Source organism: Pan paniscus, chromosome 6, assembly GCF_029289425.2.
Source record: "Pan paniscus chromosome 6, NHGRI_mPanPan1-v2.0_pri, whole genome shotgun sequence".
Taxonomy (NCBI): domain Eukaryota; kingdom Metazoa; phylum Chordata; class Mammalia; order Primates; family Hominidae; genus Pan; species Pan paniscus.
The window spans coordinates 77,478,812-77,492,290 of NC_073255.2; the positions used below are offsets into that span (position 1 = coordinate 77,478,812).

The following is a 13,479-nucleotide window of genomic DNA, read 5'->3' on the forward strand; positions in this document are numbered from 1 at the left end:
ACAGAACCCAGGGGAGTAGGCTGCTCTCTGGTGGCCCCAGGGTCTCAGGGTCTGGCCAGTCTGTCCCTGGCTCAGGACACATGCCTGGGAATCAGGGTTACTCCTCTGCTCTTGCATCTCCTGGGTAAACCAATAATGGCCCCCGGCCCACCCCCGCCACCCCGCTCATGCCTCAACGTTCACATCCACGGAAAAGGTGCTGGTGAGGGTGACCTTTCCAGGAAGCCACAGCCCATGCCCACCCCTGCAAAGCTCCGAAGTCGTGCGCCGGCGGGCCAGGCAGCAGATACTCCCAAGAGCGGCTGAACTGCGCTCCGGTTGGAGAGGGCAGAGGGCAGCAGCACAATGGACAGCGTCTGGACCTCAGGCCAGTTCCCACAGCAGCTTAGGAAAGCAGGCGGCTCCCTGGGCTGAAGGAGGCGCGATGCTCCGGAAGGACCCCGGGTGCAGGTGGGAGAGGAAACCGAGCTGAGGAGCAGGAGGTGGGGTGAGGATGAGACCTGCCCGATTTGGGCAAAGGCGAGGTGCACTTCGCAGCCACCCTTCTCACTGCCCAGCCCAGACCTGCCCCTCAAGTCCCTCTGCGGACTCGCTCCCCTCAGCCAGGGTTGGCGCAGAATCAGTGTCCAGCATGGCTTTGGAAGCGGAGCGGTGCACACGGCCCTGCCCCTCCCTCCGGGGCTGCGCACCACCAGGCACATGCTAGGATTCTAGTCCGGTAGCCCCGAGACCAACAGCCAGAAGCGGTTAAGAAACTACTACACCCCGCCGAGCGCGGTGGCTCACGCCTGTAATCCTACCACTTTGAGAGGTCCTTAGGTCAAGAGTTCGAGACTAGCCTGGCCAACATGGTGAAACCCCGTCTGTACTAAAAATACAAAACTTAGCCGGGCGTGGTGGCGGGCAGTTGTAATCCCAGCTACTCGGGAGGCTGAGGTGAGAGAATCGCTTGAAGCCGGTAGGCAGAGGTTGCAGTGAGCCGAGATCGCGCCATTACACTACAGCCTGGGCGACAAGAGCAAAACTCCATCTCAAAAAAAAAGAAAAAAAGAAAAGAAAAAAAAAAAACAAAAGGCCAAAACACTGCTACTTCCAGTATGCCTGGTGAGGAGCGCACCGCACTGCCCCTCCCTGAAGGTACCAACTCCATCCGCAATCCCCAATCCCAATGCATGCTTGGGATTGTAGTCCGGCAACCTGTGAGCAACGGCCGGAAGTGGCTAGGAGACTACTTCTCCCAGCATGCCTGGCGAGGCGCGCACCGCGCTGGCCCTCTCTCCTGGGACACGCACCGCCTCCAATCCTGGTTTATGCTGGGATTGTAGTCAGGCAGCCCTGTGAGCAAGTAAGAGACTACAGCTGCGAGCGAATAAGAGACTACAGCTCTCAGATACAGATACATCGAGCAGAAGTCCCTCCTCCTCCGCGTCCCTCCAGGCGTCCCGTGTAGTTTGGCGGTGGGTGGGGGAGCTTGGCTGTTTCCAAACCTTTCCTGCCTGTCAGGAGACAGCTTGAGCAGGGCCGCTGGTCTCACCTGGTAATTGTGACATCTCGTTCCCCAGCATTTCTGCTTCAGGACTTGTTTTGAAAGCCCGATTTCCCGCAGACCAGCAAGTGGTCGCCTCTATTCAGTCTATTCAGTAGGGTTGCCATAGTAACGCTTGTCCTCCCGGAACTTGGCGCACCCCTACTTTCCCTTCCTGCCTCTCCCCTCGGCCCTGCGCCTTCTTCTGGCCCATCCATTTCCATGCCCCTTCGGACGTGCTCAGTGCAGCCCTTCCCTATGGCTGGGACTTAAGGCCCACGGGCCTGGCAGTTCTCTGGCGTCTTTCGATCCCGTGTGGGATGCTCTCTCCTGAGTGTCTGAAACGATCAGTTCACTGCCTGACGTGAAAACACCTAGTCCCTGGTAACCTGACACTTCTATTTCAAGGTCACCTAAATTTAGCTCTATCTCTCCAAGCTGTCACAAATCAACCTATGCTCCCCAGGACGCCCCTTGGACCTCGGGTTGGCTGCATGGCCCACACCTGGGTCACGACCCTCACAGGGACGCTCCTGCCGCTGTAATAAAAAGAAGAAAATGTCACAGGGAAAAGGCCTGACCCTGCTGCATCCAGTCAGGAAACAGCCACCAGGAAGGGAGCCCCTAAGTCGCTTTGGGAGCAACATCCACCACTTCTCTGCCCCCACCCAGGCTGGTTCCCAGGCCTTCGGGTCCTAGTGTGGACCTCCCGGCCGTAATTAATGCAGGTGCAGGACCAGAGGGCCCCTTGGTCCCTCCCAACACATGAGGGAAGTTTGTGTGGTGAGGTCATGAAAAATGTTCTGCGTACATGTTAATGTAAAAGACAAAGCAAACCTCAACATTAAGTCATGGGCTAGGATTCTACAAATGAGAAAACTCTTTTATTAATCCTTTTTAAGTATCCCTTTGGACCACTTTTAATAATTTGCTGGTGGAACTTAACCGTGGTAATTCCCTTAATTCATTTTTCCTTTTAGTTTTTCAGATTAACTCTTAAGTACTCCACGGCTACATGCTCCTGAAGCTGTCATAGTCACAGCCTCAGATCTGTGCAGGGCGGATGCACAAGAGCAGAATCTCCGTGGACATCTTTCTGGAGCATCAATTTTACTGCAAGATTTTGAAGAAACACATTTAATTGATTTTCAAGGTGAGAAATTAAACCTCGAAAACTAGACTGGAAAGTCATCTACGCCTGAACTATCAGACTTTCTTCAGAAGAAAACTCTAAGGAGAACATATTTTCCGTTATTATAAATATTACTAATGAGAAATCATAGCAAGTTACCTGAAAATGCTGCCCTGGCAGTTTCCTAAATCACAACATGTCCTGGGTATGGTTTTAGGTGTATTTTCTTTTTGGGGTGTGTTCACCTTTTGGATATAAAAATTGGGGTTTTTGACCACATCTTGTAAGTTTTCTGCTATTGGTAGTTTCTTTACTTTTGTACCATATTTAATTTTTCTGTGTCTTCCTCTTCTTCTCAGACTCAGTCACTCCACAAGTCTCTAAAGGCTCTGTTCATTTTCTTCAAACGTGTTTCATGTTGGATGATTTCTATTGCTGTCTTCTGTTTCTACTCTGTGGATAAGCTCAAGGGTGTGTGTGCGTGTGTGTGTGTGCGTGTTTTCTATTTCATTATTTTTCTATTTGGTTCTTCTTATAATTTTCATTTCTCTGCTGAGGTTCCACATCAGTTAATTCATTATGAGAATATTTTCCTTTACTCTCATGAACATACTCATAAGAGCTGATTTTAAATCCTTGTCTGCTGATCTGATTACATCATGTTGCTTTTTATCTTGTGTATACATTACATTTTCATCTTTCTTCACACATTTCATGAATTTTAATGTGTTCTATGAGTTTCTGGTAGTTATAGAGACTCTAAATTCTGCTGTATTCTTTTGAAGAGCATTGTTGTTATTTGAAGAAGGGGTTAATTTGGCTGGATTCAAACTGCAATACCTGTCTCTCCTGCAGTGGGCACAGCTGAAATCCTCATTCAGTTCTTATGCACATATATGTATTTTATATAGATGTGTGATTCTATGTAACTGTATATAATATATTATGCAGATTTTATCACAGTTACATGTGAGAGTGTTAGTTCAACAATACTCCAGTATTACTGGAAGCCAGAACCTTAGTTTTGTTTGCTTACTGGATTTTATATAAATGAAATAATATAGTATGGATACTTTTACACCTACTTTCTTTTACATGTCATTATGTTTGTGATATTCATCTTTGCTGTTGCAGATTGCTATAATTTGTACACTTTAGAAAGCATTGTTTACACTGTGGTAAAATATACATAAAATTAACGACTTTAACCATTTTTAAGTGTGAAGTGTGCAGGAATTAAATACATTCACATTGTTTTGCAACCACCATCCCCATCTATAGGTAACATTTTTTATCTTGCAAAACTGAGTCTCTGTGCTGATTAAGCAACAGCTCCCAGTTACCCTCCCTCTAGCCCATAGGAACCACTCTTCTACTTTGTGTTTGTATGAATTTAATTACCCTAAATACCTCACGTGAGTGGAATCATACAGTGTTTGTCATTTTGTGACTGGTTTATTGTACTTAGCACAATGTCCTTAAGGTTTATCTATGTTGTAGCATGTATCAGAATTTTCTTACTTTTGCTAAGTGAATAATATTCCACTGCATGTAAAAACACATTTTGTTTACCTACGTATTTATTGATGTTGATGATTCAAGGAAAGCTTTGGTTGTTTCACCTTTTGGCTATTGTGAATAATGCTGCTAGGAACCTAGGTGTATGTATATCTCTTTGTGTGCCTGCTTTCATATCTTTTTGAGTATATCCCAGAAGCAAGATTGCTGGATTATAAGGTAATTATAAGTGTAATTGTATTTGTTTGTTCGTTTGTTTTTCTGAGATGGAGTCTTGCTCTGTTGCTCAGGCTGGAGTGCAGTGGTGTGATCTCAGCTCACTGCAACCTCCGCCTCTTGTGTTCAAGTGATTCTTCTGCCTCAGCCTCCTGAGTAGCTGGGATTACAGGTGTGCACCACCACGCCTGGCTAATTTTTTTGTATTTTTATTAGAGACGGGGTTTCACCATGTTGGCCAGGCTGGTCTCAAACTCCTGAACTCGTGATCCACCCACCTCGGTCTCCCAAAGTGCTGGGATTACAGATGTAAGCCACTGCGCTTGGTGATTTTCATGGCAGGTGCGACATTGTACATGCCCACCAATAGCTTACTAGGTTTCTAATCACTCCACATCCTCATCAACACTGTTATTTTCTATTTTTTGATAGTGGCTATCCTAATGGATGTGAAGGGATAGCTCATTGTAGGCTTGATTTGCATTTTGCTAATAATTAGTTCTCTCGAGTATATTTTCAAATGCTTTTTGGCCATTTTACACCATCTTTAAGAAATGTCTGTTCAAGTCCTTTGCCCATTTTTGAATGAGGTAGTTTTTTGTTGTTGTTTAGTTATAGCAGTTCTTTATATATTCCAGATATTAATCTCTTATCAGATGTATGATGTGCAAATATTTTCCCATGCTGTGCATTGCTTTGTAATATTGTTGATAATATCCTTTAATGTGTAAAAGTTTTATTTTATTTTCATAAAGTCCAATTTGTTTTTATTTTTCTCTTGTTGCTTGTGCTTTGGGTGTCCTATCCTAGAAATCATTGCCAAACACAATGTCAAGATGTTTTCTACCTGTATTTTCTTCAAAAATTTTGTAGTTTAAGCTCTTACATTTAGGTCTTTGATCCATTTTTATTTGTTTATGGTGTAGGGTAAAGAACCAAATGCATAATTTTGCATGTATGGATATCCAACTTCCCCAGCACCAATTGTTGTAAAGACAGTCCTTTCCCATTCAATGATCTTTACATCCCCATCAAATATCATTTGACCATATAAATGAGGGGTTATTTATAAGCTGTTTGCTATTCTGTTTGTCCATATGTGTGTCTCTATGCCAGTACCACACTATTTTGGAACTCTGTAGTAGGTTTTGAAATGAGTAAGTATGAATTTTCTAACAGCGCTCTTCTTTTTCAAGATTGTTTTGACTATTCAGGGTCCCTTGAGATTCCATATGAAATTTAGGCAGGATTTCTCTATTACTGCGAAAGAGTCTTTGGGATTTTTACCTTCTTGGTTACTTCCTAAGGATTTTATTCTTTTGGATGCTATTGTAAGTGGGATTGTTTGCTTAGTTTCCTTTTCAGATTATTCATTATTACTGTGTAGAAACACAAGCGATTTTTTTATGTCGATTTTGTATGCTGCTACTCTGCTGAATTTATTAGTTGTAATATGTTTTGTGTGAATGCGTTAAATCTCTAGAGTTTTCCACATAAAATTATATTATCAGTAAGCAGGGTTAATTTTACCTCTACCATTCCAATTTGGATGCGGTTTATTTCTTTTTAATTCTTAATTGCTCTAACTAGAACTTTTAATACTATGGAGAATAGAAATGGCAAAAGAAGGCACATTTGCCTTGTTCCTGAGCTTAGAGGAAAAGCTTTCTGTCTTTTTTTATTAATCTCAATCTCTATAACATTTATTTATTTCATTTTCTTGTTTAATTGCATTAGGTCTTTTACCCTGAAGGACATTGTTTGCTGTTGGTTTTTAATATGTGGATTTCACGATGATAGTGTTTTTTTTTATCCTAATTTGTTGAGTGTTTTCACCATGAAAAAATTTTGAATTTTACAAAATCCTTTTTTTCTGTATCCAGAAGGTGATCATTTTTTACTTTCTTTTTTTAATGTGTATGTGTTGACCAATTTTTGTATGTTAAAAACATTCATATGCCAAAACAGGCTTGCATTCCAAGAATAAACCCACTTGGTCCTAGTGTATAATCTTTCTAATATGCTGCTGAATTTTGTTTGCTATAATTTTGCTGAGGAGTTTTGCATCAGCGTTTCTTTAGGAACAAATAATCTGTAGTTTTCTGTAGTATCTTTGTCTGGCTTTGGTATAGGGTAGTGCTGGCATCATGGAATGGGATTAAAACTGATCTCTCTCTCTTTTTTTTTATTTTTTTATTTGACAGAGTCTCGGTCTGTTACCCAGGCTGGAGTGCAGTGTCGTGATCTTGGCTCACTGCAACCTCCACCTCCCGGGTTCAAGCAATTCTCCTGCTTCAACCTCCCGAGTAGCTGAGATTACAGGTGCCTGCCACCACGCCTGGCTAATTTTTGTATTTTTAGTAGAGATGGGGTTTCACCATGTTGGCCAGGCTTGTCTTGAACTCCTGACCTCAGGTGATCCACCTGCCTCAGCCTCCCAAAGTGCAGGGATTACAGACATGAGCCACTGCTTTTCTTTTTCTTTTCTGTTGACTTCTACCACTTTGCTATTTGTGTTTGGTATACCTTACAGCTTTTTACTTGATATTTTCTACATTACTTTCTTCTTTTGTGTTTGTTTGGTTTCTTTTAGTGAAACATTTTAACCTTTATTTTTCTTTGTGTATATTCTGTAGCTTTTCTTTGTGATTACCGTAATGGAGATGACATTTAACATCTGAATTTATTTATTTTAATTGCTACATGATACTATATTCAATTATGTAAACATAGTATAATTTTTAATTCTGTTCTACATTTGATAGTCCTCATTGGGATACTTAATATATTTTGTTTTTTAGATAAGTATTAAAATTACATAAACATTGAGTGGAAAGTACAGAGTTTCCATGTATTCTCTCCCCCTACCCAGCTTCTCCTCTATTATTAACATCTCTCATCAGTGTTGTGCATTTGTTTACTGTTAATGAACTAATATAGAGAAGTTATTATTGGGTGGGAAGTGGGTGAGGAATAAAAGACTACAAAGTGGATGCAGTGTATACAGCTTGGGTGATGGGTGCACCAAAATCTCACAAGTCACCACTAAAAACGTACATCTCCAAACACCACCTGTTTTCCAATCACCTATGGAAATAAATTTTAAAAAAGAAAAGTACTATTAACTAAAATTCATAGTTTGCATTAGGATTCATGTCTTCCGTTTTACATTCTGTGGATTTTGACAAAAGCATAATGACATAACACGTATTCACCATCACTGCATTATAAAGAATAGTTTTATTGTCTTAAAATATTCGCTGTCCTCCACCTATTCACCACTCCCTTCTTCCTCTCAAACTTCTGGTAACCACAGATCTTTTTTCTCTCTGCATGGTTTTGCCTTGCACAGAATGTCAAATGGTTGGAATCATATAGTATGTAGCCTTTTCAGACTGGCTTCTTTTACTTAGCCATGTGCATTTAAGGTTCTTCATGTCTTTTCAAGGCTGGATGCTCATTTCTTTATCAGTGAATGATGTTCTGTTGTATGGTTGCGCCAGAGTTAGTTTATTCATTCGCCTATTGAAAGGGATCTTAGTCTGTTGCATGTTTTGGCAATTACATATGAAGCTGCTCTATATTCATTTATGGATTTTTGTGTAGATGCAAATTTTCACCTCTTTTGAATGAAGGCCAGTAAGTATGATTGCTGGATTGTATGTAAGTGTATATTTAGCTCTGTAAGAAACTGGCAAACTGTCTTCCAAACTGGTCACAGCACTTTGCATATTCACCAGCAATAAATGAGAGCTCTTGTTACTCTACATCATCACCAGCATTTAGTGTAGTGAGTGTTTGGGATTTTAGCTATACCAATATGTGTGTGGCAGTATGTCATTGCTATTTTAAATTTTAATGCCCTAATGGTATATGGTGCTGAGCATCTTTTTGCATGCTTATTTGCCATGCTTATATGTTCTTTAGAAAGGTATATTTTTGGACCTTTTGCTATTTTATATTGGGTTGTTAATTTCTTATTCTTGAGTTTTAAGAGTATTTTTTTCTTTTTGCATATTTTGGATACCAGTCTTTTATTAGTTATGTGTTTTGCAAATCGTTTCTCCCATTCTGTGACTTGTCTTTTGATTCTTTTAACAGTGTCTTTTGTAGTGAAGAAATGTTATTTTTAATATAGTCCAACTTAGCAGTTTTTTTCTTTCATCAATTATGTTTTTGGTGTTGTATTAAAGCAGGCAAACCCAAGGTAATTGAGATTCTGCTCTATGTTATCTTCCAGGAGTGTTGTAGTTCTTCATTTTATATAGGTCTGTGATCCATTTTGAGTAATCTTTGTAAAAGTTGTAAAGTCTGGGTTTGGGGATTTTTTCCCCCATTTTTTCCATCATGTATGTGGATGTCCAGTTTTTCCAGGACTGCTTGTTGAAAAATCATTTTTTCTCAATCAAATTGCCTTTGCCCTTTCCTCAAAGATAAGCTGACTATATTAGTGTGGGTCAATTTCTGAGCTTTCTCTTTTTTTTCCATTGATCTGTTTCTCTACTCTTTGACCATTATCACATTGCTTTCATTACTGTAGCTTTACAGTAGTTCTTAAAGTTGGATAGTGTCATTACTTTAACTGTTCTTTTAAATATTTTATTGACTATTCTTGGTCCTTTGCCTTTCCATTTAAACTCTATAGTCAGTGTGTCAATATACACAAACTAACTTTGTGTAATTTTGATTGGGATTGCATTGAATATGCTGATGAAGTTGGGAAATACTGATATTTTAACAAGGTTTAATCTTTCTGTTCTTGATTGTGGATTATCACTCTAGTTATTTAGATCTTTGACATTTTAAAACACAGTTTTCTTCATATAGATCTTACATTAATTTTGTTAGATTTGTAACTAAGTGTTTTATTGTTATTGGTGCTAGTGTAAACGCCATTGTGTTAATTAAAAATTCTAATTATATTACTAATATGTAGAAAAGCAACTGATGGTTTTATATTAATCTTGCATTCTGCAAAGTTGCTATAATTGCTGATTATAGTTGGTTATTCTAAGAGTTTTGTTTTGTGATCCTTTGGGATTTCTGCATAGGCAATTATATCATCTGTGAAAAAAGGCAGTTTTACTTTTTCTTTTCCAATCTATGTACCTTTTCTTTTCTTGTCTTATTGCATTAACTAGGCCTTATAGTATGATGTTATATAAAAATGGTGACAGGAAACATATTTGCCTTGCTCCTGATCTTAGCAGGAAGGCAGCTAATGTTTCAACATTTAGTATGAGCATAGATGCAGGGTTTTTGTAGATATTCTTTGTTAAATAAAAGAAGCTTCCCTCTATTTCTAGTTTTCAGAGAGTTTTTCTGATGAATAGGTTTTGATTTTGTCAAATGATTTTTCTGCATGTACAAATAAGGTCATATAATTTTTCTTTAACATATTAATATGATGAATTAATTAATTTCTTTTCTTTTGTAAATATAAACAGAATCTTGCTATGTTGCCCAGGCTTGTCTTGAACTTCTTTCCTCAAGTGATTTTCCTGCCTTGGCCTTCTAATGGACTGGGGTTGCAAGTATGAGCCACCACACCCAGCCTAATTTATTTTCAAATGTTGTACCCACCTTGTTTGCCTGTAATGAATCTCACTGGGTTGTGTTATATAATTCTTTTTATACATTTTTAGCTTTGGTTTCCTATTTTATTGAGGGTTTTTACATCTTTGTTCATGTGAGATATTGTTCTGTTTTCTTCTTCTTCTTGTAATACCTTTGTCCAGATTTGGTATTATGGTACTGACAGCCTCAGAGAATTAGTTTGAAAGTATTCACTCTGCATCTGTTTTCTGAAGAGACTGTAGATAATTGGGACAATTTCTTCCTTAAATGTTTGGTATACTTTACTAGTGGTTCATAGTATTTCCTTATTTTTATTTAATCGTTCCTAGGATCAGTAATGATAACTCCTCTTTCACTTCTGGCATTAACATTGTGTCTTCTCTCTTCTTCAACCAAAATTAATAAGAAACATTTTTAAAAGTAAAGGCCATTTTTGATAAATTATCTAATTTCTCATTATATGCAATTGTAGGTACATAGGAAGTACATGGAATCAGATGTTTGCCATAGCTTGCTAACGAATTCTCTCCTGCATCAAGATGGCATGCCTCTCAACAGGACACTCTTAGGAGGCTGGAATGTGTTAAAATTAGTATGTGATCTGTTTTTGGTGAAGAGCCATCTGACTCTCAACTGTACATGGTAGCCTTAATGCATATCTTGGTAGAAAAGGGCTGCATCTCAGAGGCTGCCAGCCAAGCCATACAGGCCAAGGGAAGTCTGAGTCCATTATTCATTTTATCAATCTGTTGTAGTGAACAGCTAGATTATTATGAACATTGTACACATTTTACCATATTCCTTTGCTCTTCCTAGGGCATTTGTTCCAGGATTCTTCTTGGATACCAAAATGCATGGATGCATAAGTTCTTTTTATAAAGTGGCATAGTATTTACATATAACCAATGCATATTCTCCTGCATACTTTAAATAATCTCTAGATTACTTGTAATACCTAAATTGTTATGCTTTATTGTTTAAGAAATAACATAAAGAAAAAAGTCTGTACATGTTTAGTAGAGATGCTTTATAAGAAATATTTTTGATTTACATCTTTTGAATCCAGGATTGCAGAAACCGTGAATGAGGAGGGCCGACTCTATCTATGTTTGGAGTCTGTGAATATGAACTCTTCCTATGTTGGTAAATGGAAATTTCTTTCACCAAATGGCTGAACTGCTTTTTCACTGGCATGTTCAAAAAACTTACAAGAAGAAGGACAAGAACTGAGAAAGAGAAAGGATAAGAACTGAACATTGGTGGGAGGCTGAGACAGGTGGATCACTTGAGGTCAGGAGGGTGAGACCAGCCTGGCCAACGTGGTGAAACCCCGTCTCTACTAAAAGTACAAAAATTAGCTGGGCATGGCAGTGGGCACCTGTAATCCCAGCTACTGGGGAGGCTTAGGCAGGAGAATCACTTGAATTCAGGAGGTGGATGTTGCAGTGAGCCGAGGTGGCACCACTGCACTCTAGCTCGGGCGACAGAGGGAGACTCCATCCAAAAAACAAAACAAAAAAAACGAAACAAAAAACATTGGCAAGTGGCACATTTTCACAAACTAGAAGAGTGGAATTGTAACAAGCACTCTGATAGAAAGTCATGGTTCTTTCCTGCAACTGTCTTTTAAAAATACTGTGATTTTCAGAAAAGAAAAAAAAAGATATAATAGGTTATAAATTCATTAGAGAAGAGAGAAAATAAATAATCCCCAGAAGTAAATTGTCAGCCAGTTTCAAGGTAAAATGTAGACACATTATCCTTGATCTTTCTGAATAATTTTACAGCTTAGGGTATAGGAGCTTCTATCACTGCAGAACCAGGATCACCTGTGGAAAGTCCCTGGTGAAGTCAGCTCCCTTCCAGCCTGTTCCTCAGGCCCAGCAGTAATGAGTTGTTCTTCCTCCAAGTCATTCCATTCATTGGCAGCAAACCCTGATATTTTGGATAGTAGTTGCTTTTGATCTTAGATTTTAACAGAAAGTTTGATGAAAAGTCTTCAAGACTTACAAGCATGACCCTCACTTCAGTCAGTCAGTCTGCCCCAGAGGTCCTTGATTCAACGTATAGAGATGGGCATTTTGAGCATGTCCTTAAGGCTGAGGTGCAGCTCTATGGCACAGACTCATTCTGAAAGAAGCCCAAGTCCCACCCTGAGCTCTCTGTCTCCCATGTGTGGGCTTATCAGGGAAGACAGAAGCCCAGAGACCCCTGCACTTGGGGATCGGCCATAGGAGCTGCTTCCTGGGTGGGGAGATGGGAGCTAGCAGCTCAGAATGGGGCCATAAGGTAAGTTCCAAACAGCTGTGTCACAGAGTATGTCAGCAGAACTTTGTGACATCAGTTGCAAAGAGAGGGAGCATGTGAAGGACAAAGCCTTGAGTGATGACATAGCCCATTCTGGGGAAGGGAAGAAATTAACATCCTAAGGTTATAATATAGATAACCAATGTGCAACAACTACAATAACAAGAATTTAACTGCCAAAGAAAATTAGGAATATAGAGCATCTCAGAAAAAACTCGGTTTATGTTAGCTACTTCTACAAAACCATATATATAATAATTTTTTGTTTTCTTTTGTTTTGTTTTTTGAGATGGAGTCTTGCTCTGTCGCTCAGGCTGGAGTGCAGTGGTGCGATCTCAGCTCACTGCAACCTCCGCCTCCCGGGTTCAAGCAATTCTCTGCCTTAGCCTCCCGAGTAGCTGGGATTACAGGCACCCACCAGCACACCTGGCTAATTTTTGTATTTTCAGTAGAGATGGGGTTTCACCATCTTGGCCAGGCTGGTCTTGAACTCCTGACTTCATGATCCACCTGCCTCGGCCTCCCAAACTGCTGGGATTACAGGCATGAGCCACCACACCCGACCAGAACCATATTTTTTAAAGTAAATATTAACATCAATTTTGGAAACATAACAATTGTAATGAAACTTGGAAAATCTTTAACCAAGGTCAAATTCTAGTAAACATTAAAGTACTAACTTTCCAGGGAATCATTACCAATGTGAGAGATGTGGGAAAGTCTTTTGCCAATGTGGAAACATTATTATCCATCAGAGTATACATATTCAACAGAGGCCTTACAAACGCAATTAATGTGGTGAAACTTTGAGCCAGTCCTCAAAACTTACTCAACAGCAGAGAAGTCATGTTGGAAAAAATCGCATACAGATGAAAAATATGTGGGAAAATATTCAGTCAGTCATCAAATATAAATAGACATAAGATAATTCTTATTGGAGAGAAACGGTTGAAACGTAAAACATATGCCAAAGCCTTTCACTGTTACTCAAACTTTACATAACACCAGAGAATCCATACATGAAGAGAAATTCTACAAACGTAATAAGTGTGACAAAGCATTTAACTGATGCTTGTGTCTTACTCAACATCAGAAAATTAATACTGGAGAGAAACCCTAAAAATGTAAAGAATGTGGCAAATTTTTAATGTGGGCTCAAACCTTACCACACACACACAAGATTTATGCTAGAGAGACATGCTGC

The 13,479-nt window shown here is 39.7% G+C and overlaps 1 pseudogene; it reads left to right on the forward strand.

Annotated features, from left to right (window-relative positions):
- Positions 1–1,097: 1,097 nt before the first annotated feature.
- The window catches only part of LOC117981227 (60S ribosomal export protein NMD3-like), a 35,651-nt pseudogene continuing 23,269 nt past the window's right edge, over positions 1,098–13,479 (forward strand).